Source organism: Strix uralensis, chromosome 5 (assembly GCF_047716275.1).
Source record: "Strix uralensis isolate ZFMK-TIS-50842 chromosome 5, bStrUra1, whole genome shotgun sequence".
NCBI lineage: Eukaryota > Metazoa > Chordata > Aves > Strigiformes > Strigidae > Strix > Strix uralensis.
In genome coordinates this window covers 44,524,949-44,552,619 of record NC_133976.1, presented here as the reverse complement: position 1 = coordinate 44,552,619, position 27,671 = coordinate 44,524,949, and the positions used below count along the sequence as shown (strand labels likewise).

The following is a 27,671-nucleotide window of genomic DNA, read 5'->3' as shown; positions in this document are numbered from 1 at the left end:
ACCTACTTAAAACATCTAAAGACAAAACTGCAAACTATGCTAGGAGGTTGGGGTTTTATTTCCCCAGAAGAATTGCTTTTCTTCATCCCCAAAATGTCACAGAACTGAGTAGGAGAAGGCAGTAATGCCACATACTAAGGGATGCCAGGTGATAATCCCTTCCAGCAAATAATTCAGCTTTATTCTGTGAAATCAGTTAACACCACTGAATTCATAAGCTGTTTTAAAAGTAGTTGAAGAGGAGAGCCATTCCAAGAGCCAAATTTCAACCCAAATTAAATGGTCCCAGTTTCACGTTAATACTAAAAGGAAATTCAAAAAAGCTACAACTAGAGTAATATTGACAAGTTCCATTAAAATTGTGCCGACTATTTTTCCTTTCACCTTTATGCAATACACACATTTTGGAATCCTATTAATGGATACAGACATCCATGAGCCATCTGGAAAGGCAGAAAAAGGTTTTGGCTTTAGGGATACATCTGAATCCTTCAATAACAGTGCAGACAGTCTCTACTATGCTGCAGAAGTCTGCGTCAGTACCTTTAATGGACATTTGGCTGGTTGTTGCTTTAGAAGCCAGTTGACACTGCATGGATAGGCTTTTTAACTGAGCACTGTTTTAGTTCTGGTTGCTTGATATTGAGCTAAATATTTATTACTATTATTTCTTCAAAAATGCTGATTTTCATAGCAAGTTTTATGCCTTGCTCACCTACAACACAGAACGTCCATCAATATTTATAAAGAATAATTTATTCTAGAGTAAACAGCCCATAACTATTAGCCAGTGTATGATTTGTAAAGCCAGTATTTGCATATCAAATATTAAAGTAGGCTCAAGTCATTATTAAAAGCGGACATATATTTTGAAAATTACAAATGCAAGAAAGAGGTATAGCATATGTCTTCAGGTGGTTTTGTCCCAGATGATTTTACTTGAAGATTTCACTTTTAGCATTTTCTCAGCAAGCTAAGAGAGCACTAAACACACATTAACACAGAAAGCAAACCTTTCACTCCTATTAGGATTTAAAAAAATAAAACAGATAATACAAGATAAGAGCAGTGAAGGCCTTACACAGCCACAGAGCATCATGAAGAAGTAACTGACCTCTGTCAAGGTCACATAGATGTTTCCTGCTGTTTCTCTGCTCTAACTAGCAGCTGAGTAAGCTAACAAAGCTTCAAGTAAGAAAGCTGAATCTGAAGCGCAAGTGCAAGATAACTCCTTGTTATTAGTATATGAAAACCAACTATGATGAAATGAACACTATGGAAGAGATAAAAAGGTTCTACTGCCAAGACTGTTCCTGAGGAAATAGTAATATGTCCCAGATACAGTATCAAATGCAACAGTTTAACAAATACATCTTTAATTAAACACTTGGGCTGTTAAAAAAGAGGTAATGTTTAATTTCAGAATCCAGAAATCCTACAATTCAACCATCATTCCACTCAGTCAAAAATGTGTTTTGTCTTTCACCCTCGCTTGGACTACTCAAGGATGTATCTTTGGCAACTCAGTGGGAGGACACTCTCAAAGATAACTCTTACTTGCCACTTCAGTAGAGCTGTATTCCTCTCATAAGAGACACCTGTTATGTTACCAATACCACCAATTAACCATCCATGGCTTGACACATGGAAAGAGGACGTGGAAGATTCTCACCAAGACAAGTTTACCCTGGTGCAAAGCAGATTCATGACAGGGTTCCCTGGCCCAGATGCCAGGCACAACGACTGCCACCTGCAAGGCCAGCTCCAGAATGGGTTTGGCAGGACACAGTCCTTCAGGTAGCACCTGACCAATGGGCATCTGCTAACTAAGGCCTATTTACACAAGTCCACCACAGACTGATGGGACACATGACATTGGTCCTCCCACATTCGACAGAGTAACAGCCATTCTCTTGTTAAATGGAATTCCTATTAGTAAGAACAATTTATAGTTTTAGGACACAGAGGAACAAAATAAGTGGAAGGAACAGTTATCAATGTCAATGGGCTTTAAATCGGGTCTCAAAGATTAACACCAGTTAAATAAATAAGCAGAAATTTCTTGTCAGTAAGGTGGGACAAAATGGGATTATAACACACAAGGGCAGCTTAAGAGACATTCAGACAGAACCTCTTCACTCCACATAAACTACATTTCACAACACCCTTTTACAAAAAGTATGATTTAATACAAAAGTTGCAATAGGAGTTAATGGCAGTAAGTTCAATGGGTTGGTGATTTTAAGGCCAGAAGGACAGCTGATTACCTATTCTGTTTTCATGGATTAACACAAAGCAGAAATCCAGAAACTTCTACATCAAATTGAGAACTTGTACCTGGTCTAGTTAAAAGGAAAGGAAATACTGATCTAGAGACTTCAAGTGGAAAGGTGTCATCTCCTCAGTAAGCAGGCCTATACACTTGCTACTCAGACAAAAATGGATACTTTATTTCCACTCTGAGCTCTTGTAGCTTGCATGCCTGACCAGCCGGCTGTGTGTGTGACCTTTTACATACTTGAGCACAATTTAATATCAGTATTTCCACTACATGGGAATCAAGGAATCTCTCTCAGCACATACAACTTTTCAAAGAGAATGGCAAGACCTTAGGAGTCTCATTAAGATGCAAATTTGGCATATCTCAAATCATGCAACTCCTGGGTCTCTTCTAAGGTAACTGCAGTCATCCAGCACCCTTTTTGAAGTTGGGCACCTCTCCTACTCTCAACATTTCTATCTTTACAGCTGCATAGGTCTTCTCTCCTCTGTAAAACAACGACAGAAGATGTTCCCTGGATGTAATTCCCATGTCTCTCCTCAGATTCACTCTTTTGGGGGAAATTGCAAATTTTTTACTGGAAGTAGACAGAAGTGTTACAGTTCACTTTGTTAAAGCACCTGTTTAGATGTAGTAGGAAGAGAAACCAAATTAAATCAGTCTGAAATAGCACTTTCTTCAACTTCACTTCTGTGTCAATTTTAATAAATACTCATGAATATAGATTTTGCATTTTATTCCAAATCATCATTAAAGGTAAGATAGAGTTGGAATAATGGAGATGGCAATTCCCCATACACTGTCTCATCTGCAATATATTAAGTAAAAAAATTTTAACCTGTTCAGACAATGGTGCCCTTCTGCAGTACTAATTCTTACAATCAGAACATCCCTTTAAGCTAAATCAAATGCCTTACTGAAGTCAAAACACAAAGCTTACAATTTCAACAAGAAACAGAAGCAGTCCTTTAATTAAAAACACTTTCAAAACTACTTTGATTGGGATGTACTACACTATCAACCTTTAACCCTCACTTATTTTCCAACAGATTGTGTCTTCTAGCAAAACACCATGCCACTAAGTTTTCCTTAAGTTACCACATTTAGCCTTTAAAAAAAACCCACCACTCTAACTGTAATTGTCACACGTTCTTCTAAGAATCCCTCCCAACTCTAAGATTTCATGAAATCAAACAAATAGCTGATTATAAAGAAATACTATCCACAGCTTTGGAAAGAAGTAAAAATATTATAATTAATACTACATGTTACATGTTCCAGGCAAGAGTTAGGTCTAATGTCCACCTGTCAATGATGTACATGTACACATTTTCCAGAAAAAGTATGAGAGACAGTCCTGAACAAGATAAACCATTTGTCAAGGAATCTTTATTTCCACAGCACCTCCCACAAAAGCACTCCAATTATTTTCAACTGCCAGATGTACATGGTTATTCAAACACATGGAGATGAGTGCGTTTGAAGGCAATCTTATGTCTCTGAGCTAAACTGGGTAAGTTACCAGCTTTCCCATATTACAACTGGTACACTGATTCTTCAACCACACATAGGAAAACAATACCCTTAAGATAAAGGTACAAAACAGAAATTGTATATGGGGTTTTTAACCAACTTCATTAAATCATCACTGAGCAGCTTTGAGGCATGTATCCTCATGTATTTGAGGCACTGTACTACCTAGTCACTACAACTATGGCTACATTATAAAAACTAATACAGTACATTGTATTACTACCATAAATCCTGAATAATGTCCAGGAAACTTACACACAGCATCATTAAAGTAACCAAATTGGTTTTAACTACTTCTAAATAAGATTTTATTTTCCTGAAATATTATATTAATATAACTATTCAGAGATGATGAATACCCAATTGTTTGTTCAGATAATTTCTGGTGACACTTTAAAATTTGTATGGGCTTGCATTTAGAAGAACTATATAAATATTAGTAGTTTATCAGATAACTCTGCTGCACAGGAGAAATTCTAGATTTACTTTGCATTTCTACACATTTCTCTCAGCATCTTTAGGGATAGCTAGAAAAGAGAAGTGGCATTCGGAGTTGGCAAACCTCTGAGAATTTAAAAGATGGCATCATCACTCCCTCTAGGATGAAAAAGGAGAAGTGTTCAGTGCCTGCTGTTCTGAGGAAATACCTCCAGACTAGTAGTGATCAGAAAACAGGTTAAGAAAAATAATCAACTCTCTCATAAGCATTTATAGTAAACAGAAGACCCATGAAGTACTACTCATTAAGTCACTGGGAAAAAAACAATAGAAAAGCCAGCCTCCAAAGCATTCTGAATTAGACATTTGTCAAAAGTAATACTTCAGGAGGCATTTTTATTACAGCTTCTATCTAGCTTTTGGTCATTACATGCCTCAGGAAAAAAAAAAAAAGTATTTAAACCAGACAACTTCTTCCATGTGCCACTTGTACAAATCACTCTGCTAGTCCACGTAGTCCCTGACAGAGATTGCCTATAGCCTGCTCTTATCCTCTCACCAGAAGAAATCATGAAGAGTCCTTGTCAGTTGTCCTCCTAATGCATTTTGCTTTGGTATCTGGTATTTCTGTAAAAGGTATAACAGTATAACCAGCATTTCCTAATCCCCCTCTTACTGGGGTGTATTAGGAAGGTGTAAAGCCTACTCTAGCAAAGACAACATTTGTACATAACGATCCTGAAAATATTTGTTAACATAATGCTTTGTTTATTCAGTCTGGCAAATGATTTTATTTTAACCTCAAGTATCCTTCATAAATGTCAGCAGTAAACGAAAATTCATACTTGGCTAACAAGTCTCCCTTATGTGTATTTCTAATTAAGCTTCTTCCTAGATACCCAGTAATGTTTAAAACAAACATTCTATAGAGAATCAAAGTAAATCAAACAACGAAGTATGTCCCTTTGTGAAGCTGCACATTTATATGGGCTTCACCAGCAGAGGGAAGGAGATCATGGTATCCATGCATAATAATTCCTCCATGCTTTTCTTCTGGATATGCAGAAAAATTTTCTTGTCCTTTTCAATTCTACTACAAACTTCGATGTCTTTTCCACAGCAGGTAATATGAGGTAGCAAGCACTCTTTATTCAGAACGCAGTTCCCAGTAAGAATTTCTGTGTGTTTAAATGGGTATATAAATATAAAACCACACACAATCATATGTATTTTTAAAAGTGTAATCAGTCTGCTGAATGGACAAGAAAAGACTGTGATATACTAAGTAAGAGCTTCATTTTCATGTCAGGAAACATCAATTAGCTGAGTTCTGTACAGCTGAGTGGCTTAAAAACTTCTGCCAAGACACTAAGCTGCTCCTTCTTTTTACTTATTACAGCCAATTCTGCCAAAAGACCATAAAAATGGATTTTATGTTTCCAGTCTCTCTATGCTAGGTGGAAAAGTATAGATTTTTTTTTTCTCTAGGTTTCTGACAAACAGAACCTTCCCTTATCTCACACCTTCTCAACTACCACGCTAACCAACACTGAACATCTTATGGGCTCTTATATCTGATTTAAGTTATGATTAAAGTAAGATAACATTTCAGATTGTTAAATCAAACACTGTTTTGTATCTACAGTTTTAAAGGGCTTCTCACCCATCAATGTTACAGAGAAGGCTATATCCCACTTGCGCTGCTATGGCATATGTGTTAAATTATTATTTTTCACATTTCTTCTGCGGAAGTGTTAGAACTGCACTGTTAGGCTGTGAGCTACCTCTTTAAATTCCAGTACCAATCCTTAAAATGGATTTAGCATCTTTTGCATCAAACATTAATAAGGCTCACTTAGGCACTCTTAATGTGAAGGAAAATTGGGCTTGGTATGAAATGGCTACACTGGAACATTTCATGCTTTTGCAAGTGCAGGAGTATGATTATTTCCTACAGTATGTCATTATCTTCTGCCCTGTGGTTCTTTTTTAAATTATCTTTTCTCACTCAAACTGCCTACACTATGTTTTTAAGCTATATAGTTTCAATTTATGAATTGCATGCATGCAAATTTTGAGCAACTATACCACAAGCCAAGTAATAGACCACATTAAAGCATATTCCCCTCAGACACTACTAATAGAACTACAATTCCAAAAAGCTTGTAAGAAAAAAAAAATACATATTTGACACTTAAGACGTAAAATCAGGTCATTTGTTTCCAAGAGAGACAAGAAAATACTATTCTAGACACACGTGGAATCTCCTTACACTTTTCCTGAGCAGGTTTATTTCAGCATGGCAGGAGATGTTATTTCATAACCTCTCGAAGCAAATTAGTTTGCTGCTTACCTGTCCTTGTACCCAAAAAGCTCCCCCTTCTCTTTTCAGGGTCACTCCTAAACCATTTGCTCATCCGTAACTCTAGATGTCAATCCACAAGGAAGAGAGTCTCCCCTTGGGTCCACAACTATCATCTTCCGTTTCTTAGGATGAAGTAACTCTCTCGGACAACAAAGCAGTTTAAACAGCGCGTAATAGATTAACACGCAACACGGATGGCACACTGCATAGCTGCTCAGAGGATCAATATCGCTGTTGCTGATTAGTAGTCTAGTTGTGGTCTACAACATGTATGTTTATCTAAAATTACTCTACTGACCTTTGTACAGAAAATATTATTTCAGAGACAGTGAAATATTATTGCACTATAGCAATCTGCATTGAGTTCACAAGGTAATAAACACAGAGCTCCTTCTTCACCTGCAAATGGCTATTAAATACAGAAAATAAGACTTTGACATCCCCCAGATAATCAAAAGAAATTATTTATTTGGATGCTAACATCTGTCTCGAGATTGTAGCCAAGTGCTTTTCTGTGCTCATTTAGGACTCCACTTGGAAAGCTGTTCAGTTACATTTACCTAGAGATTTCTCTCTACCACTTCCCATCTGACAGAAATCACTCAGCTGGGTCTGATGAATAATAGCAAAAGGCAGCTTGTATCAGAGATGATTGAATTACATATTGCTGAAAGTGCCATAAAGGCTCATTCCAATGACTACATTTCATTTACTTACTATACTGATGACCAGAAGCTGGTAGTCGTTTGATATCTTTATTCCAGAAGACTGGAAACAAAAGAAATATTAACGTTCTTTGCCGCTTTCTCACTACTCTACCTGGTAGAGTTTGATAGGCAAAATTAACTTTTAAACGGAGCGCTGATCCCCTACCCATACGGTGTGCACATACGAACCACACCGTAACACACCCGAAATCAAAGCAAGACAAGCGGTATTAAGTAAGATGAAGGAAATAATGTCCGAGGACACAAAATGAAATTGCATGGAAAGAAAATACATTAGCTTGATAGTCTCGCTAAGTAATGGAGGAAAGGCTCTTTATAAATGATACACAAATGCTGAGATGCTGGCGGGCGGGCCAGCGCCGGGGGGCCAGGGCAGCACACCGCCGTGCCCCACCGCCGGGACACACCGCCCCGCCGCGGGCGGGGGCACCGCGGCGGCGGCAGCCAGGTGAAACCGGGAGAAACAAGTTGGCCCGGCGGCCGCCTCGGCGCCGGCTCCAGGCAGAGGAGAGGAGCGATCGCGGGAGGGCGGACGGCGCCCCGCTCCCACGGCCAGGGCGGGGGGCGACGGCGAAGCACCGCGGCAGCGGGGGGCGTGGGCGCCCCCTTTGTCTGAGCCGCCCCCCCTCGCCGTAACCGCCCCCCCGCGCCGGGAGCGCCCCGGGGGCGGGCCCCCGCCCCCCCGCAGCTGCGGGCAGAGCCGCCGGGCAGGCGGCGCCACCAGCCGCCCCCGGAGCATGTGCTCTCCCCCCGCCCGGTGAGCCGAGCCCCCCCCCCCCGCCCGAGGCGACACCGCCCGGGCGCGGCGGCGGGCGGCCCCGGAGCGCTGCCTTACCTGGCAACCGGTGCGGGCGCAGCCGGTTCGTCCTTCAGCCTCCCCCCGCGGCGGCACCACGCGCGCCCGCGCCCCTCCCGGGGCGAGGCTGTGGTGCGCGGCGGGGTGCGCGGCGGAGCGCCCCCGCGCACGGCCAGGCAGGCTGCCCCGGCCCCCTGCGCTCGGCGGGCCGGCGGCGCGCCGGGCGGTAAGTTTCAGCGGCAGCCGCCGGCGGGCAGGGCAAGGCGCGGCAAGGCGGGCGGCGGAGGCGGCACGGGGGCTGCGCGGCGCCAGGAGCGCCGCCACACTGCAGCGTCTCCAGGAATCCCTCCCGCGAGAGGCAGCCCATCACCCCCGGCCCGCCGCCCTCATTGGCTGAGGGGCGGGGAGACGGGCTCCGGCAGCCAATCGCCCGGCGCCCAGCATGGGTGGAGCCGCCGCGCCGGCCTCGCCCATCCCGCTGCCGCGCGGTCCCTGTCCGCCCCGTCGGGCGGGGCCGGGCAGCGGCATGGGGAGGGAGCGGGAGGAGGAGGAGGAGGAGGAGGAGAGCGGCGGCGGCGGCGGCGGCGGCGGCGAGGAGGGCATCCCCGCGCATGGCGGCCGGGGCCGGGGCCGCCCGGCGGCATGAGGCGCTGTGCTACAAACCCAGCGGCCGTCGGGTGACCGGGGCGCCGCGGGCGGGGCGCGGTGCGGCGCTGGCCCCGGGGCAGTGGGGAGCGGAGGCGGCGGCGGCGACCCCCGCCAGGCGCTGCCCCTGCCCCCCGGTACGCGGTACTCTTAGGGAGCCGGCGGGGGGCGGCCCTCCCGCAGCGGCGGGCCCGTGGGCAGCCCCGGGCTGTCGCGACTGAGCGGTGAGTCGTAACGGGCGTCCGTGACTTAGGCGAGAGCAGACCGTATCTCGTGTTCAGGTAAGGACATGCAAGGGTTAACTTAATTCCCTCGATCCATCCACTGTGAACTGGAGCTTTGATTAACATTGGTCTGCAAAATGTAACTGTAACAAATTCAATTAAGAGAAGCACATTTCTTCAACTTTTAATTAGATCTACCCTATTTGTCTAATGTTTAATATAACATAAAAAGCTGCTCGAGTTCCAGAGGGAAATGGAAATAGATTTAGATGTAAGTTTAGCTTTTAAAAACACAACGGACTAAAGTTCTTTGTTCCTCAGCATATATTATCGTTGTATCTCTACCCTCAAAGGCACAGGAGGAAAACATTTTTATCTTCAAAATTGTAAAAATAATAGTGTGGTGTTTATGTAAGAGTCTCCCATAACCTTTAATTGGTCACAGGGTACCAAGCATTCAGGTTCTAGCCCATGCTTGATGCACAGTAGTACAGGATCCTACTGAATTACACTTATTGTAAGAAAACTTAATGTATTCCACAACCATTTAGTTGGTTTCACACAGTATGCAAGAGTGAGTTACCTAAATTACACCTTAATATGATAAATAACAGATGTTGACAAAGAGAGGAGTCCCTATGCCATCGTTAGCAGGTAACTGAGAAAGTCAAGAAGCTCCCAGGCACATCTCAGAAGTGACTTGCTATGCCTTCAACAGAAAGTCATCCTGCCCACCCATACTTCCACGGTGTATTTGCCTCTCAAAATCACAGCCCTTTTCCAGTTCAGTTCAAATAACATTTTCTGATTGCATCGTTGCTAGACATGTGTTCTTAGGTCTGTTAGTCACAATATAAGTTTTTCTTGTATGGGCACATTAGGTCACGTGAGGGAAAAGGGAAAAGGAAAGCAAATATCTGCTCTTGCTGGAAAGGAGGAGCCACCATAATTTAAACTGAATATGCAGAAGTGATCACCTGTGCCCAGATTACCCTGTATGATTTAAAAACGTGGCTGTTTCCTCTCTCCCAATACAATAGATACCAAGGACTATTTTCTCTAGGATCGTTTACCTGGTCAGTTAAAAAGCCCACACATTTCAATGCTAATAATTATGAGGACTGGATGCTGTGTTCCCAACAGCCACACAGCCAGAAGTCTGTGGGAGTCTGGCATTCACAAGGCATGACACATCATACCCTGTCTTAGTGTTTGAGTAAAGACAAGAATCATCATTTAAGCCCAACTGCTCTCTCTTAGTGTATAGGCAGTAAGGAACAGAAATGCTGTCTAGCAGTAGCCTTGAAGAGTATACCATCACTTTCTCGCTCCCTGACTGTGCTAGTCCATACTTAGTTATTCTGCTAGATTTAAAAAAAGTTTAAGGACAGGTCTGGTAGAGGCTGGGAGGGTGGTGGGAGAGATTTCACCTAATCTTTTCTAAACTTAGTAGTTTGCAATGGAAAAAATTTGCAAAAGCTTCATTCCTTCTAGTGCACGTGCTTGCTTCGCTTCCTTTTCAGTTCCTTTCAGGCCCAAAAGCTTATTCATACAGAAAGAGGTCTCCAGTCCTATGAGCAAATTTTATTTCACTACTGCATCCACAAGGAGATGGGTAATTACTGTCCAGTCATGGTAGTTAATTAAACCAAAGGAAGCTGTTAAACGTGAGGGATGACATACATGTCCTGAATGGACAAGGATGTTCTAGAAGAGCTCAGGAGCCATTTGATGAATGCTTGGGGTGCTAGCCAAATGCTAGCCACTAAACTCACAATTTTGATCTGAAATAGATCATTGCATTTATTATTATTATTATTGTTATGTCTTCCACAGTTGTGTTCAGGGAAGAAGAAGGTGCCCTATCATGAGAAATAAAGAAGAAATGTGCAAAGCCAGAAGAAATGACATTCTAAACCCGAGAACTATTTTGGTTTGTTTTTTAATGTGCATTAGTGCGTCAAAAGAGAATTATAAACAGTGTCTACCATTCAGAAGTTCCATCAGGTATCCTGCTAAGTACAAGTGAAGAACTAGACTCTGTTATATTCTTCATATCCTTTGCTTTTAATTTAGACTTTGACTGAGCAGAGGTACAGGAGCATCTGGGAAGAATCTGAATAAAAAAGCAAGACCAGAAATGGTGCAATGTTTGTCTTTGCCATTTTTGGTTTTTACTCTCTGTATACTATAGCTTCAAGATAAAACCTCAAGATTAGAAAGCAATATGAGCCATAAAAACTAGGTTTTGAAAGTAAAAGACTCCTGCTTGCTCCATAAAGAAGGGGAAAGCCTGGGCCAAAGCCAATGAAACCAAAATATTCTCAGGGCTGACCTGGAAAGTTTTATGGCATATAAAGAGCAGATACTCAATGACAGTCACTGAACTGAGGCAAATTCAGGAGCAACAGCAGTCGTAGCACATAAAAAACAGCAGTCAGGGCTCTGGCTTTGGGCCCGAGCTGCCATTGGTTTTCTTTTGTACATCAGCCTTTGTGTGACCAAGCATCACAACTGCCACCATTAGATGTACCAGATGGGAAGTCAGGTAAATCATGGGGGCAAATCAGTGGCAGGTGAATGAGTAAATGATAATGGTGGCATGTTATTTTACTTACCAGGCAGAGTACAGAATGGTAAACTAACAGGGATTGAACTGTGACTGTCATGATGAAATTATTCACTGCCCTTGTGTTGCACAAGATCACAGGTACCCATTTTTAACAGAAAGTTGCTTTTACTTTATTCTTCATTGTCATGTTATTTTACTCCCTATTTTTCCTTCATTTTGGTCTTTTCTGTCCTCAAGTTATTCACTTTGAGAGTAGTTTATATGCCTGAAGATAAAGGAATTGGCTTTTGCTTAGGGAAACAGGACAGCTTTTCAAATGAAGTTCCGATTGCATGAGTTCAAGCACACATTTTGGAAACTTCTTCGAGCAAATGAAATTTCCGCTCTCGACTGTTTTTTTCCCAGTTGACTGGGAATCCAAGGGCTGGTGTGCACAGCTGAAAATTAAAATCTTGGAATCCCATTTTAGTGCCCTGTTGTCCCACCCTTGGTTTCAGTGAAGTTTCCATAATATATACCAGGTGATGATGATGTATTTAGAAGGCACATTCCTAGCCAGGAAGCCAAATCTGCATCAGAACATGAAAGATATGTAAGCAAAGTGAGAAAGCTAAGTCTCAAAAGTGAGAATTAACCTTCAGTAAAATGAATAAATACCGGAGTAACTATTCAGCTGTACACAACTGACAAAAGCATCACATGAAGTCTTTGAAGATGATTTTTGGAGCAATGTGTGAGATTGTGAGTTGGATAGAGGGAGTGGAGAACAAGTGTTGGGATTTTGTTTTGGTTTTAATTCTAGCTAAAAATCAAAGGGTAAAATCAAAGAACTTGTTAGTCCACTGACTGATGTTTGTCTCAGTGTGTCATTTGATTTCATTGTTTTCTTCTGTTTGATCTGTACACATCTGCTGCTGATTCTAAGTTTAGGCAGAGATGGTCTCTTTTAATCTGCATTTGTGTAGCAGCTAACACAGAGAGCTCCTGTTCTGTGCCCAGAGCTCCTAGACACTGTTGCAGCATAAATGAAAAGGGAAATACTCTTTCACGAGGGAGTGTTCAAGTCTAGTCAAACCAACCTGCATATACTTTGCGCAGATGGCAGCTGTGTAATGCAAGGACACATCTGAGTCAGCATCAGTCTGTTCCCCTGTAGATGGTGCCCCTAGTTCAGGGATTCTCTTTTGGGTTGACAAATCTGCATCCCTAATCTTCCTCCCCACTTTGAACATCAGTTTTCACTAAAGCGGTGCTCAGGGTGGACTCCAGAAAAAATGTGTTTTCAGTGAGGGTAAGACAAACTGGACTGAAGTCCTGGCTTTCTTTTCAGGAGGAATCTACTATATAAAATGACAAGCTACTGAACTGTTAGCTTCCAGACTGCCCAGATATTATCAGTCTCCAATCTTACCTTCTGGTGTTAGACATTATGGCTTCCCCCATGTAAAATTTCTAATCACTGGTGAGCATATGCATCATATGGATGACTGTGTAATAAAAAAGAATGGGAAGTGAGATTTCTAACTTAATTTTGTGGAGCTGACCTTCACAAAGTGCAAGGAAGAGCTGTGTAATGGCAGTCAGTGTTACCTCTGAGAACAGGGACAAGACTTAAACAAGGACTTTTCAAATGGATATGCATGATTGTCGCAAGGTGCATAAGAGAGGACATTCCATTGTCTCCAATATAAAATAGGGATAACTCTGGAGAGACTCGAATGAATTGCTTGTTAAGTGCAAAATATGCTTATATTTACACTAACCTGAGAGTGGAGTGAGGGCGAATAACATATGTATTAGAATATAGCACTGAAGTGTTAGGTAAAACCTTATGGCTCCAGGCTTCCTGAATTTCATGTCTCTAATTTGAGATCTCCACAAAACCTTCACCGTGAAGCAGACATATAACAAAGATCCCTCAGAAAGCCAGCCCAGCCATGAAGCTTGGCAAGTTCTACCATCTAACTATGCAGAGTAGGCCAAGAACATCCCTGTGATGAAAAAAATGGGATGGAGTTACTCAGGTAAAAACGTAGTTAATGTATTTTAAATTTCAGAAAATACTTTTGAATATCAGTAGCCTTATAAATAATTCTAAAGGGAATTTATTTTTATTTAGCTCACACGATCATTTCATTCAAAGGCACAGTGAAATTACCCTGGTATTTATATTTAAAATACCAAACCGTAAGAGTGTCAGGATTTTTTTTACAGTAGTCACCATTTCATAATATTTTCTGTCCTTTTTTTAAAATGTATTTACTTCTCTTACAGAAATGCAGTCACTGTACAATTCTGATGTTTAGACTACTGTTGGGCTTAAAAGCTTGCAAAATACGTGGCTAAATGAACTGGAAATTACATATCATTAATATAATTAGGAGAAAAGATTTTTTAATTTTGATTTCGTCACAGCTATGTTTTAGCCAGTATGCAATATGATAAGTTACCTCTGGCAATTCTGTCAGCAGCACCGTTTTGTTTGCAAACTAAAAGGCTTGTTTTGTTTCCTGCTTTGCTTTTTCTATAGCATATGCTATAGCCTTCAGATTACATGACTATAAGAAGGGAATAGAGCTCTCTGACTGTAACAGTGTTGTTAAGGTGATAAGGTCAATGGTGTAATGTCTGTTCTGCAAACCTTGATAGATATTTATCCAAGTCAAAGCTGAATTTTTAATCATTACAATATGTTAATGTAAAAAAGGCCTTTCTTGGTTTTTAAAAACTTAAGCAAAGAAAAAATAAGTCCTACCCAGTGAACCTAATTCTCCTCACAGTTCACAGATATGTCTGTAGTAAGACCTGCTGTCTTAAAAGCACAGTTTCCATGACTGGTATCTTCTATAAATCAAGCTATCTGAGAGACCTAAAGAAGTTAATGTAGCAATGCATAATTTTAATTCAAGCCCTGAGTTTAAATATGAAGTTTTAAGGGAACAGAGACTCCAGTTGCACACTGGGGACATAGTTTCTTCCTTACTCAATAGTTCTTAGTCTGGGGCAGGATCATATTCCCTAGCTGCTCATAAATCTGTGAATGAGAATCCCCTATCACCTTCCTAGATTTTTGCTTTTGACTCCTTTAGTTGCCAGTCCTCTTACCTTCCTTCTTCTCTTTCCTTCCTGTCCATCTGGGAATATGTTTTGTGATAACATTGCCAATCCTAAGCGAGAAATTATCTGGACATTCACAATCATCCTCTTCAGCCGTGACATTAGACCTGTTTCTGCAAGAATCAGGATTAGTCCTTTTCTCTTAGGGATGGAGGTAAAGTCTGTAATCACAGTTATGACTGATGATGAAGTACAGTAATAGATTGTTCCCTGCTGAGGAATGGAAAACTCACTAAGTTGTTGGTTTGTTTTTAATTCTTGTTTGTATGTGAACAGAAGTAGCTAGTCAGGAATGTTATTTAATGGCTAGAAGAAAAAAATTTAAAAAAAAAAGAATAAAACCAGACTAAAAAGCAATTGAGGATGGAGATAATAAAGTATAAAGATTCTCATCACTCGAAGCTCATCCTTGCCCGCACTGAAATCCGACTAAGAGCTTGCTAATTTAAGCTCAGTAATTTGATCCTAGGGAAAAGTTCAGCCCAGAGGAGTGTTCAGTACTAATTAGTTTAAGGATTTTGGCCAATGTCTTCTTGTCCTTAAATGTGGATTTTCAAAGAAATGGTGATTTCATATGGTCTTTGATGTTGGAACTCTAAATTAAAATGTTCTTTCTAAAGATGAGAGCCTAGATTAAGTTACTCTGAGATTTACAGTGGACTAGTTCATGCCTTAACTTTCTTCTTTCTGCTGGAATCTATGACCCACACTTCCCCCCCCCCCCCCCCCCAATAATCACAGAAAGGCATTATCATCATTATTCCTTCATAAATACTAAAGTATCTGCAGAATAACCTCAGGGATTTATTAGAACAACAGTCATTCCTCCTAAGTTTAAAAAGGCCTGTTCAATGCTAAGGTTTTTTATTAACTTCAGATTGGCTTTCTCTCTGAAAGTTATTAAGCTTTATCTCTGACCAAATAGATTTTTTTTTAAGGAAGCTGGTCATGCCATTTTTGTTTTACAGGGGTTCATAAAAATGTCTATGTTTGACTTCTTCCAAAAGATTTATATTAGTTTGCCTTCCCTTGTACTCTAATTTGAATAGAACTTGTTTGATTTTTCCTGCAGTCACTTCTCCTAAAGAAACCTTGACAGTTTTCTTTGAGGAAAAAAGGTTATTTGCTGAAGTTATTTACAGTTTAATTGCCAGTTTAATTACAATCTAATGTCTCATTTACTGTGACACATTCTACTCTGCAGTCTGTGCTGCAGTAGATTGTGGGAGTCACAATGGCAGTAGATTCACCTGTGTCTGGAACTGGGCAACCTTGTGCTGCTGTCAGCAGACCTGCCCTGAAAAACCACACCGACCCTCTAGTGATGATCAGAACATGAGAAATGTTCTGACCAAACATATTGTGGATATTTCAATACTGTTGTGGTTTTGCACTCCCAGTTTTTGCCACTGACTCATAGTCCACTGACTTTCTGTACTGCCTGTATGCTGGTGAACACATGCAGGGACTGTCCTAGAAAAGGCATCTCATAGCATGAGTACAGAGACTAGCTGATGCTTTTGGCATGTTTTGGCTATCTTCACTACGGATGCTATCATACCACATCTGACCAGCTTATAGTCCTCCAAAAGATCCCAGCAATCTATGTACCCTTATGGAAGGACCTCTAACCCTCACTGACAAACTACAAAGAGCTGTATTTGTAGTATACAGAGAATCCACTTGAGTTTCTGCTCCTATTTCTGGTGCTGGTTAGAGAGCTATGTGAGGAAAAAGATTTGATACATTCAGGTGCTAAACTTCATAGACATGAAGGTTTGATGATGCTAATAACATGTAGTCATGTATTTATAAAATAACTTCAGTTGGAAGAGACCTTTAGGGGTCATCTGCTCCAACCACAAGCTCAAAGCAGACCCAGAGAGAACAGGTTCCTCAGGGCTTTGTTCAGTCAAATTCCGAGTGTCTTGAAGGATGAAGGTTCCGTAACCATCTAGGTGGCCCTCCACTGGCCACACTCTAGGATGTCAGTCTCTTCCTTATACTGCAATGCCCAAAACTGACATAACACTCTGGATATGGTCTTACAAGTACTGAACAGAAAGGAAAGATTTCTTCCCTTGACTTTTTTTTTGCTGATATAGCCAAAGATGTAGTTGATCTTCTTTGCTGCAACAACTGACAGCTGATTCATGTTCATGGTTCAGAGTCACCGCTATAAATTGAAGAACTGAAAGGCTGTGCATGTATATGCCCGTCCTTGATGACAACCAACCAAAACTGGGGAAGCTTCCCCCACCTGCTTCATGAAATTGGTGTCAGGGAGGCCATGAGTCAACTGAGGGGCCACAACCATCCCTCCTGTTATAGAACTGTATCTCCTAGGGTGGTGATCAGCTGGTTATATGAACACCATTTATGGCTCTGAAAAGTTGGGAAAGCTGTGTAATGCCTGGCGTTTGAGGAGTATAGGGATTCCTCTGAAACCGTTCAGTTATAGACGACATACCAGAGGTCTGTGTGCAGCTCTATGATCTTGACAGAAGATTCTCTTAGCTCAAACTAATGATCGAGAATGACTAAGGTGGAAGGGGTAATGACTTCCTTCTTAGATCAGGAGCTTCAGAGGAGTATGCCAAACACTGGGCAAATGTGATTATTCTTGTCCTGAAATCCACTGTCATCCTGAAAACCTGCTTTCAGCTGTTCCAGGCTTGGAGAGGGATGTTGTTCCACTAGCTGGAATTAATTTAATTTGTTCAAAGTTTCCAGACAGCAAAGGCTAGACTGCACTCAGATGTAGCTATGGCCCAGTCTACCCTGATAGGAGGTTAGGACTTGCTTAACAGATTCTGTCTTGGTTCTCCTGGTGGAGGAGTGGAAATGAATGACCACTTAGAGGCGGGATGTCCGCACAGGAGATTCAGATTGCCTGTGATGCACTGTGGGCTTTGGGAAGCAGAAAGCACCCCTGTATTTGGGACAATTACAGCATGTGTTTGAAACATCTATTGAGTGTCAATAAATGCAAAATAATGGTCTACAATGATCTATAACTACTAAGGTTTTGTAATGAGGGGAAACCAATGTGGGATACAATGTGCCTTGATTGCAGCAATGTGGATGTAACTGGCGCACGCACCTCGGATGGGAACGTCAGTGTGCATCAAGGTGCTGCTTCCAAAGACAGTACAGACTTAGTACCTTTGCAAAGAATATATAGTATGTATCTGCAACTCTTGATGTACATCTACATTTATACTTAGGCTTTTCATGTTCATTCATATAATCCAGCCTTGCTGTAGATATCTTAGCACCTTTTCCTTGCTTACTCTTTCTACCTTCTCATCATACATTGGAAACATCCTTTCCAAGCTGTCATGTACAGTTTCATACTGAGATGGCAGGATGGCACCTATATTTTCTACAATGAAGTGTTATGATCTCTATGCTGTCTGGTATGTCTACTACAGCAGTAGAAAAGCTAGTATAGTAGTAGTAAAGCTAGTATACAGTAGTAAAGCTAGTATAGCAGTAGTAAAAATAAAGTAGCAGATTAATATAAAAGTGAAAAAAATAGTATATTTTGTAAAAGAAAACAAAAATAGTGTATAAAGCAAAATAAAATCGTCAATAAAGTAGCAAAGCTAGTATAACAATAAAAGTATAGTATAAATTATATATATTATAGCAGTATAATATAAAGTAAATTAAATGGTAAGGCTAGTATAGCAGTAGTAAAGCTAGTAGTAAAGCTAGTATAGCAATGGAGAGACTCTTCTCTTGGCATGGAGAACATACTGTGGGTTTAAAGTTTGTTTTGGAATTGGGGTTGGTGAAAAAGGCTCTTTCCAAAATTGTTCTTTTTAACTTCAAGGGGTTGCTGGAATACCCTGTAGCAACCTTAAAAATGCAAGAGTCTTTCACTTTCTAGAACTACATTTTTAATACACTTTCAGTAACAGTTCCTTCTATAGTACTTTTCCTCTATAAAATTTTGTATATTATTCTAGTTAAAAATATATATCAGATGCATTCTTCCATGATAGAAAGTACGGCAGAGTAATCTTTGCCTTCAGATCATACCACTTGAGCCATAGTTGGAGAGTCGCCTGAATTAGAATTCTCCTAATAAGCCCCAGAGAAGTGAGTAATACCATGATGAACATAATCTCTGCAACTCTTGCTGGAACTATCTGAGATCAAATATTATTGCTATTCATCATCAATATCTTCTGCCTCAGGATGTTGTTTCTAAGGTGATTTTCTCATCAGTATTTTTTTTTCATTTCAAAAGTCTTATCTTGACTTCTTTATCCTTGCCATAATATTTATAATGTTATACACAGGAACTGTAATTAAACCTTTTCTTTACTCTGTTCCTTCAGCCTCTAATGCATTGTATAATGTTATAGTCTTAAAGTAGAAGAGTGAGAGACTTCTGGGAAGGTTTGCATGATTTGAATCATTTAATCAATTGCACTGACACACAACTATGCTGATAATGGTGTACCAAGATCTCTCTGCAGGTATCACAGGAATCTGGGACTTCTGGGACTTAGAATTTGTGAAATGGAGTTCTTGGTGAAAGAACCCAGGTAATCTGAAGTCTGGGGATGCTTATGACCAGTTCTCTTTCCACTTCTTCATAACCGAACCCATATCCATTTTTAATTAGTATGTAGATGTGGGTATTATCATTTAAATGAAAGTAATTCAGATATTTTCTGGCTTTCGTTCTTCATAATGTGAGAGATATGTTTGGCTGTGGAAGTACAGAGGGCTTTTTGTTGTGTTTTTATTTTTTAATTTCATTTTCATGTCTTTTTTGTATTTAACTGTATTATTTTACTCCCAGTTCTCTAAAGTCTTCCTCTGTCTTTCCTTCCCTAACACCGTGTGTAGTATTTAAATTACATTTGAACTAGGCTTCCTGTATATGACTCACTCTATACAGATTGCATTATTTAGCCTAAATTTTCCATTACTAAACTCCTCAAAAATCCATTGCTTACAAGGTGACGGACAGTTTTGGAACATGTCCTTATTGTTTACCATTTGAACATTTTAATGGTCTCAAGGCAGGTTTAATAGAACCTACACTTCTTCAGTTAGAACTGATTTAAGAGTGTGAAGCTAGTTTGATCTTTGACTATCCTAACTTCTCAAATTCAAACCTTTTAGTTAAATGCCTTAATTGGCTTTTGGTTCTGTATATATTCACTTGATGGCATTGACCCCAAGAATGTTGGCCCTTCATTTGAACATCCTATACTAGCAGCCTAATTTAATGTGAGCCTATATGGCTACGCAGAAACTGCTGAATCTCAGGTTCCTTTTTAGAAATTACCTTTATATTTTTTGGTATCCCCTTGACAGATACCTGTTAACACATCATTCAGCTTTGACCAATGCTTATATTAAAAATAGAATAAATTTTGCTTAAAAGCAAATTTACTGCTTTTTCTCAAAATCCAAAGAAGCTCAGATGTAGATAGGCACAAAACCACTGCTTGTAGCAACAAAAAGCTCTATGTTTCTAAAAATGGTTTCACTTGTTTCACATCTTAAGGATTCAGGTTGGCTGTTACCTTGGCAGAACCAGTTTGCTGTTAAAACTAAGGAAGAGTTGGAACCTGTGTTCCAAACACAGAGGAGATGTATGCTTAGAGAAAGATCATCATGCAATGAGAAACAGAGCCACAGTTTTACACAGGATCAAATTTACCTAAGAATAGAGATCCACAGTGTTCTCATTGATGCTTAATCTCTAATTAATTGAAGAAAGATAGCTGATCAGAAAATGGCAGATTCCCAGTGAAACTGTACTGGAAATACAAGATGGCAGGGAGGTGGAGGAAGGCACTGAAGACACTGTAGATTCACATTTCCATACTGTACCTATGTCTGTGCCAGGGTGCTCTGACTAGCACAGTTTTGTCAAGGTTGGGTTTGTAGGGTGTAGGCAAGGCTTCAGGTGATACACCATCCTGCTGCTTCTGGGCTTGGGAGAGTAAGTCTAACCCCACTCCATCACCTAGTGTCTTGGGTAAGAGGCACAGAGATCACATTCACATCAGGGCTGTGCCCTCCTCAATCGGTATCTGCTGTAACAGATAACATGAATATCAATCAGAAAAGCTGCAGTTTTAAAAACCAATTTGCAGCTGTCAGTAGCTCCTAGGTTGGGCTAGAACCACATAACATCCTGCTCATATACTCTCAGATGTTTTCTGTTATTAAAATGCCAGTCATATTATATCACTAGAACATGTTTAGCATAACTGTTTTGCATTGGCATCCATATATTTCTGCTGTTTGTTCTGCATATCCCTCTCTCTCTGATTCCACCATGATTTCAGTCTTCTTTTCTACCATTTTTGTTTTTCAATAATTCATACCTTGTAGTTTAAAAGTCAGTCTGCTTATCTTTTAAAGCAGATCTTTCTCTTTCAAATCAGAAGAAGAAATGACAGAATGAATGTAATGTAGCTGGGGTTTAGGTAATTGGATATATATTTACAGAATTCAGATGCTCTCTTTTTCACAGTCAAAATTTTAAGCCAGTTTAATAATGACTGTCCCCCAAAACATGCATACTGTTATTGCAGAAAATAAGTTGTTTTGTAAACAAGTTATGTGGAATTATGCAACATGACATGAGTCATGCAGTTTAAACTACATTCCAAATTAAAATTAATATACCACATTTCATTTATTTGTTATATTTCAAATACACAGTTTTTAAAAAATGGTATGCATTGGTACTGTCATTTACCCATAGTAAAACAACAAATGGAAATAAAAATTCTTCAGTCAACTCAGTTTCTCTTGACATTGAGCATTCTTCCCAGCTCTACTCTGAGCCTCAGGATTTCATGAACATTTCAGATTTATTTTTTACTTGCTTTACATTTGTGACTAGCTTAAAAACATTATGCAGTAAAGCTTGAAAAAAACAGCACCCAAGTGTCAAATAACAGAAGAGCAAGTATGATCCACAAATTCATGTGTTTTTTTAAATTTCATTTTCAAGACAGTCTTTTGGGATTTAGGGTTTGATATCTTTTGTTTGAATAGTTGCAGTTGGCAATACTAAAGATTGTCAAATCCTTTGCAATCCAGTCACAATGCCAGTATGCAGGAATTTACATTTACTGAACTATTAATAAGTCATTATTAGAAAGGAAAGATGAACAAAAAGTCATTTGACCTTATATGATCACTCCAAAGACACAGAATACCTTTTTCCTGCTGTCATACTCATTATTCTAAGGTAAACACTGAACGACGAGTATTCAGAGATCCTTAGTAAAAGCTACAGCAGCTTCTAAAGAAAAGAGAGGATTAGTTGAAAATAGTAGCAGTAATAGCATCTTCCTTGAACAGTCAGAAAACTTTCACTCTTCCCGAAATATATTGCTGTGCAGATAAAACTAATAGTACAGAGCAGGTACCTCGGATTGAATCACTGTCTAAAACCAAATAAGAGAATTTCATCTGATAATCATCAGGATAACTATGTATATTCTGGAAATTTCCTGGGAAACCTTGTCAGGTGACACCTTATCCTCTATGACAGCATCATCTCACTAATGTGCACAGAATTTGCTTAGGTGCAACAGCTTCTTTGTGTAATTTAATAGTTTGGCATGAACATGCCACACATTCTGACATATGCTGAACTGATGGGATTGCTTTATATGAAGAGATAAATTTTCCAACTCAGCTGCACACCAGAAGGCCCATTTTTATGTTTCTGTCAACTGCTTTAACATAAGATTTTCTTCTATACCTTTTCTGTTCCATCTCAGTAAATGTGTCTGCTTTCTGGAGGTTTAGAAGTGCAGAGCTTTTCCTGGTTTAAGATTTTCTTTACTGGTTCAGTGACCTGCTCCTATGCCTCTAATTGTTCAGGTTATCATCATATTAATTTGGTCTAGAATTCATACACTCCTAAGGAGTCTGGACAGGATCTGGGAAAAACAGTTGACAAGACCATAGGTGTTTTCATATCTTTGGGCTTGCACATATCCATAACGGTTCTTAACCTCTTGGCCTTTGTGATTCCTATGCAATCATTTCACTTTGCCACAAGTTTTCTGGGAGTTGAACTGCATTGCCTAGATGAACTCATCACCTAGATGAACAATCGCCTAGATGAACTCATTGCCTGGTAATACAAGAATCCCTCATGCTTGTTCTGCAGTGGTCATTTAGATCATGTCACTATTTGCAGTTGAAGCGGGACATGGCTCCAGTCCTGCAGACTTTACAAGAAGCCAGTTTGACACCAAAGCCATAAGATCTCAGAGCTGGAAGACAGGCAAGTTTAGACATTTAGACTATTTTGTGTCTGAATAAAGTGGGAGAGATGAAGAAAACTGTAATATCTTTCAGTATTGGCCTCCTTCGGTCTAACTGAATTATATTTCCTCATGGTTAACAAATTTAACCTCTTTAGCATGGAGACTACTGGAATGCTGATTTCTTCTCTCAAATCAGGTGGTTTGCTCAAAAGATTAACTCCATTACTCCTAGGAAAACAAACGCATCAGCACATACGCGCAAAGGAACAAAGCAGGACATTTGTCTCCTTGGTGGATGATTTTGAAACTTCTGGACAAAACAATGTCAGTGCAATAAAAAAGAATCCTGCTCTACCTGAAGGCAGTATAGAAAGCAAAAGGGTGCTTATATAAATAAACTGTACTTAGAAAGTGTAAGAAGGAAAAGGTGAGGAAAAAGGCAGAAGAGAAATCTTTGCTGGCTAAAATAAGCATCAAGCGTCTTGATCCTAGACTGGGCTCTGACAGTTTTCCGCCTATAAATGCAGCTTTCTGGATTCAAAACTGACTTTGATAACTCAGTGAATTAATAAACAGTTTCTTCTCTTATCTGGTGGTCACTGATGAGCAGAATGGCCTTGTAACTGTAAGCAGGACAGACATCCAACCAGGAATGCTTTGGAGATATTTTTAAAAGAGAAGACAAGTTTTTGTTTTCCTTCCAAATAGTACTTTATTTTGGCTTAGCTACCTTTTTCTCTGATCCCCTGCCATTCTCTTCTTTTACCCTTCCCATTTGTCTTCTTTTAAATAATCTTTCTCTCGTATAGCTCCCCAAAATATTCTTGATTCATTGATGTTGGCAGAAAATGCTGATCTGTTTTAAATCAAATTCTATAGGAATATATTTGTTTCAATGAAACTACAGCTGAAAGCAATTATGGGCTCCAATTTGGAATCCTTGTAACAAAACTAAAATTAAAAAATCCCAGGAGCTCTTCTAGCTACTAGGTTTTAAGTTAGTCGCGCTCGCTTGGGGATTGAGGGCTGCAAGTTCAAGTCCCTGTTCCATCCAATTTGGAACTGGAATTGGAACTGAAAATTGGATCTGGGTCATCTGCATTTCAGGCAAGTGTCCTGCTCAGCAAGCCAAAAAGTCAGCATCTCTTATGCAACAAACATTTTTCATTTAAACAAATCTTGAATGGGAGGGATTCAGCTTCTTCCATGCTATGCAGAAGAGGCACTTGTACCTGGCCCCCCATGTTCCTCTGCCTGTCCTAAGCCATGTGGCAGTTCCAGGAGCAGACTTTCAGTTTCAATAGACCCATTCCTTTCTAGTAAGTGAATAACATCAAAAGCCTTGCTAAACAGGATTTTTATACTCCAGCTGGCACTTCCGTGAAGCTCTGAGCCGTCACTCACCCTGGCACTGCAGAGATGTTCTGTCTGGTCCCAGAGATGGAGCCAAAAAACGTGGAGAGGGAACTGGGGAGATGCAGGCTCCCCGCTCCCCCTTGACACCTACCCTAATCACAGCTCCACCCTCCATTCCCAGGTTCAAGGCTGGAAAATAGAGGGGGGACTTGTCCCATATAACAGGGGCAGCAGAACTTACCTGAAGCAGTTTTTTCTTTTCTTAAGGAGAAAGGCTGGGAAACGGAAATTTAGAATTTAGTCATCTATTTGGAATATTGAACTCGTGTTTACTTCATTCTCTCCCTGGATTTACAAGTGTGAGCTATTTTAATCCAAACTAAAATAAAAAGCACAGGCAAACTGGCACGTGTGGTAACCAGCTTCTTCCTATCTCATATAGGGCTATTATGAAGGCCTATTTTAACTTTACATTTTCTCTCAAAAGACATGTTAAACTCAGTTTTTAAGAGCTTTACGGTATAATCAAACCAGCTCAGCACAGCAGGCATTCGCATCTTTTTCCCATATTATTATAAAGTCTGCTTTCAAGTGTGTTTGTACCCCATTGCATTTTGGGAATTCTGGAGATTATAAATAAAAGCATCTTCTTTGCTTGAAAGAACCTCCCGGCAGGTTCTTTCAACAAAAGCTTTTCTGCACAACATTAGAGAATGCAGTGTAAAGTTCACTGTTATAGGAAAAATGTTCCTCCCACTTATCAAAGAATTATTTTAGGCACATTAGTTTACGACATACCTTTAAAAGGTTGACTGTTTAAAAAGCACAACAAAATCCTTTGTCTTCTTGATGTATATGTTTGCTTTGCCACTTCCAGGCTATAACTTCATTGCTTTGTTGCTTGTTTACTTATTGCATGCATTTTCTAAAAGCACACAGATCAGCCTGCAAACACCATTTATTCACATATGGGCATGACCTTATCACAACGTGCCAGATGGATATAGACAGGTAGCAAGAGAGCTATGTGAAAAATAGAGATTTTCATTTGCACTTTCTGACAAATCTTTCTGAGAGATGGGAAGGGATTTGCTTAGTCCTTCTTCAGTGAAGGCTGGATTCATACTCTCAAGCAAGTCCAATGGGAAATTCATATTAGGTCTGCCAGCTTTGTCTGTTGTGTGAAATGACAGATTTGTATGCAAATAAGACCATTAGGATTTCAGAGAAAATACTGGTGATTCAAGTCATTTAGTTAAAAGAAAAGTTTTCAGCTAACCCTGAGATGTTATACAATGCTTTGTGGAGGGTTGGTTATATAGCACTCAGAAACTCACAGAGTTCCAGAAAAAGGTCCACCCAAATGTAAGAGATAATGACATATTCAAAATGTCAGCTAACTGGTTATACAAGCCACTTCTATCTGAGGTTTTTAAATGTATGACAGGTGTCTTCTCTCCCACATTCCCACATCAGAATGAAGAAGATCAGAAGAGAAAATGGGAATTAATCATAATTGCTGCTGAAATGAGAAGATGATGACCAACAACCTTCTTCATTGATGCGAACAATAATGTTTTCCATGGATAAAACATGGACTTTCAGGAATATGGCTCACAACTAGAAAATCAATAAGGAGAAAGTTCATCTTCTGTTGCCTATGTCCTAAATGTTTGCTGACCAAAATAAGAGCTTAATAGGCAGATCTGTGATCTATTGAGTTTTGCAATACTTTGCAGTTTGAATCTGGTGTAGAAGTAGCCCAGCCAGAATTGAGACTTACTATGCACACCCACTGTGTAGTTTCACAAACTAACAAGAGAAAATGAGGGGTTTTTTAAAAATATAGGGAATGCTAGCTTATAAAAAGAATGTTTCTTTCTCTGAAGAAATCGGCTCCCAATTATTTTCAGAGCTGGCTTCAGCAGGAAATTCAACACATCACATGCATCAGCAGGGAAGAAAAAACATGACCATGGCTGGTTTTGTACACAAATATTTATAAAGAACCTCTTCTTAAAGAGTTTGACCCACAGGATCAAAATGTAAGATAGATTTTAGGTTAGCCACATCTTAATTCAGTAAATATTTGTCTGTACTCCTGCCATAGAAATGCGTGTTCATGTTTTAGCTCTCACCAAATGCCATTGAATTAAATTAAAAATATATAGGCTGTTATTTTTCAGAATCAGTGACTTCATAGAATATTAGAACAGGAACTTGAAGAGCCCACTGAGTTCAGTTTTAATTTTATAATATTCTGGTTAATAATGTCTATTAAAACATCCATTAAAAGACCATCATGCTAATTTAACTGGGAACATATAATAGATGCCATTGGAATGCTTCCATTAAATTAATGCTAGATACTTAATGTATTAAATAGATGTTGTTATTAACAATATCTTAAATGGATGCTGTTATTAAAAAGAGCAATGCTGCATTAATTAAAAGCAAGCTAGGACTTCACTGACAAAATAAAAACTTACCTAATAGACACCAAAATGTTAGCAGTAACAAAATATTTTCTTCTTTGGTTCACTGTCTTCTACATTCCACCATTATTTTCCCTTTAGTGTAATGACCTCAACTGTGCTATGTAATCACATGAAATGCGAAATGGATATAAAATATGTGCTACCATAGTGATAGAATGCTTCCTAGTTTCTTTCTCTTTCTTATTTTTGATTTTAAATTAGTAAATGCAAATTTTGAAAGAATGAAAAAAGTATTTATGTCCAAGTTTTATTTGATGCTAATTTCTGTGTATTTGTTGACATAAATATAATTTTCAAGACTTTTTTTTCATTCAATCTAATTCATATATATAAGGTTATAAAGCTACTGAAAAGCAAGAAATGGCCATATTTGAATGATAATGTTTGACTGCTATGAGACAGACACATATAAGTAGGTCTCATCACACATGCCGATGATGGAGCCAAAGCAAGTGCAAAATAATATGAAAGCCAAAAGCCACAGCTTATTATGAATACCACACTATAACATATCTTACAGATAATATCCAGTTTAGTATGACTTTTCCTCACCTTGAAATGCAACCTAAAATACTCTCTTAACCAGGTTCAGAATACTAAATAACTGTTTTCTAGCTTGAAAGCCATTGCTTTTCTCTATCATCACAGACTGGAAAAAAAAAAACCCACAAAAAAACCACCAAAAAACCCAAAACCCAGAGCAGAAATAAATACAGGAGAAAGAAAATATCATGAAGATAATGCTCATAGTCACATCTCCAATAGGGAACAAGATTTACATCACTTTGTAGACTCATATTTCCTGACATTTGTCCTAGCTTATTATGATCAAAGAACTAAAGCAGTGG

At 39.6% G+C, this 27,671-nt stretch overlaps 1 protein-coding gene and 1 long non-coding RNA gene across 6 annotated transcripts in view; one reads left to right on the top strand and one right to left on the bottom strand.

Annotated features, from left to right (window-relative positions):
* Positions 1-8,476, bottom strand: part of SYT1 (synaptotagmin 1) — a 364,659-nt gene extending 356,183 nt beyond the window's left edge. For 2 of the 5 annotated variants that reach the window (XM_074870645.1, XM_074870650.1), the window contains exon 1: positions 8,181-8,474. The gene's annotated coding sequence lies outside the window, so the exon portion shown is untranslated. Of the gene's footprint in view, positions 1-6,605; positions 6,721-8,180 lie in introns of those variants that run through there. The other 3 variants (XM_074870647.1, XM_074870649.1, XM_074870646.1) reach the window with 3 other exon arrangements.
* Positions 8,477-8,823: 347 nt separating this feature from the next.
* Positions 8,824-26,971, top strand: LOC141943730 (uncharacterized). Its single transcript, XR_012629042.1, has 4 exons — positions 8,824-9,067; positions 10,847-11,017; positions 19,178-19,258; positions 25,773-26,971. It is a non-coding gene; the product is annotated as an uncharacterized LOC141943730 (long non-coding RNA).
* The last annotated feature ends 700 nt before the right edge of the window (positions 26,972-27,671 follow it).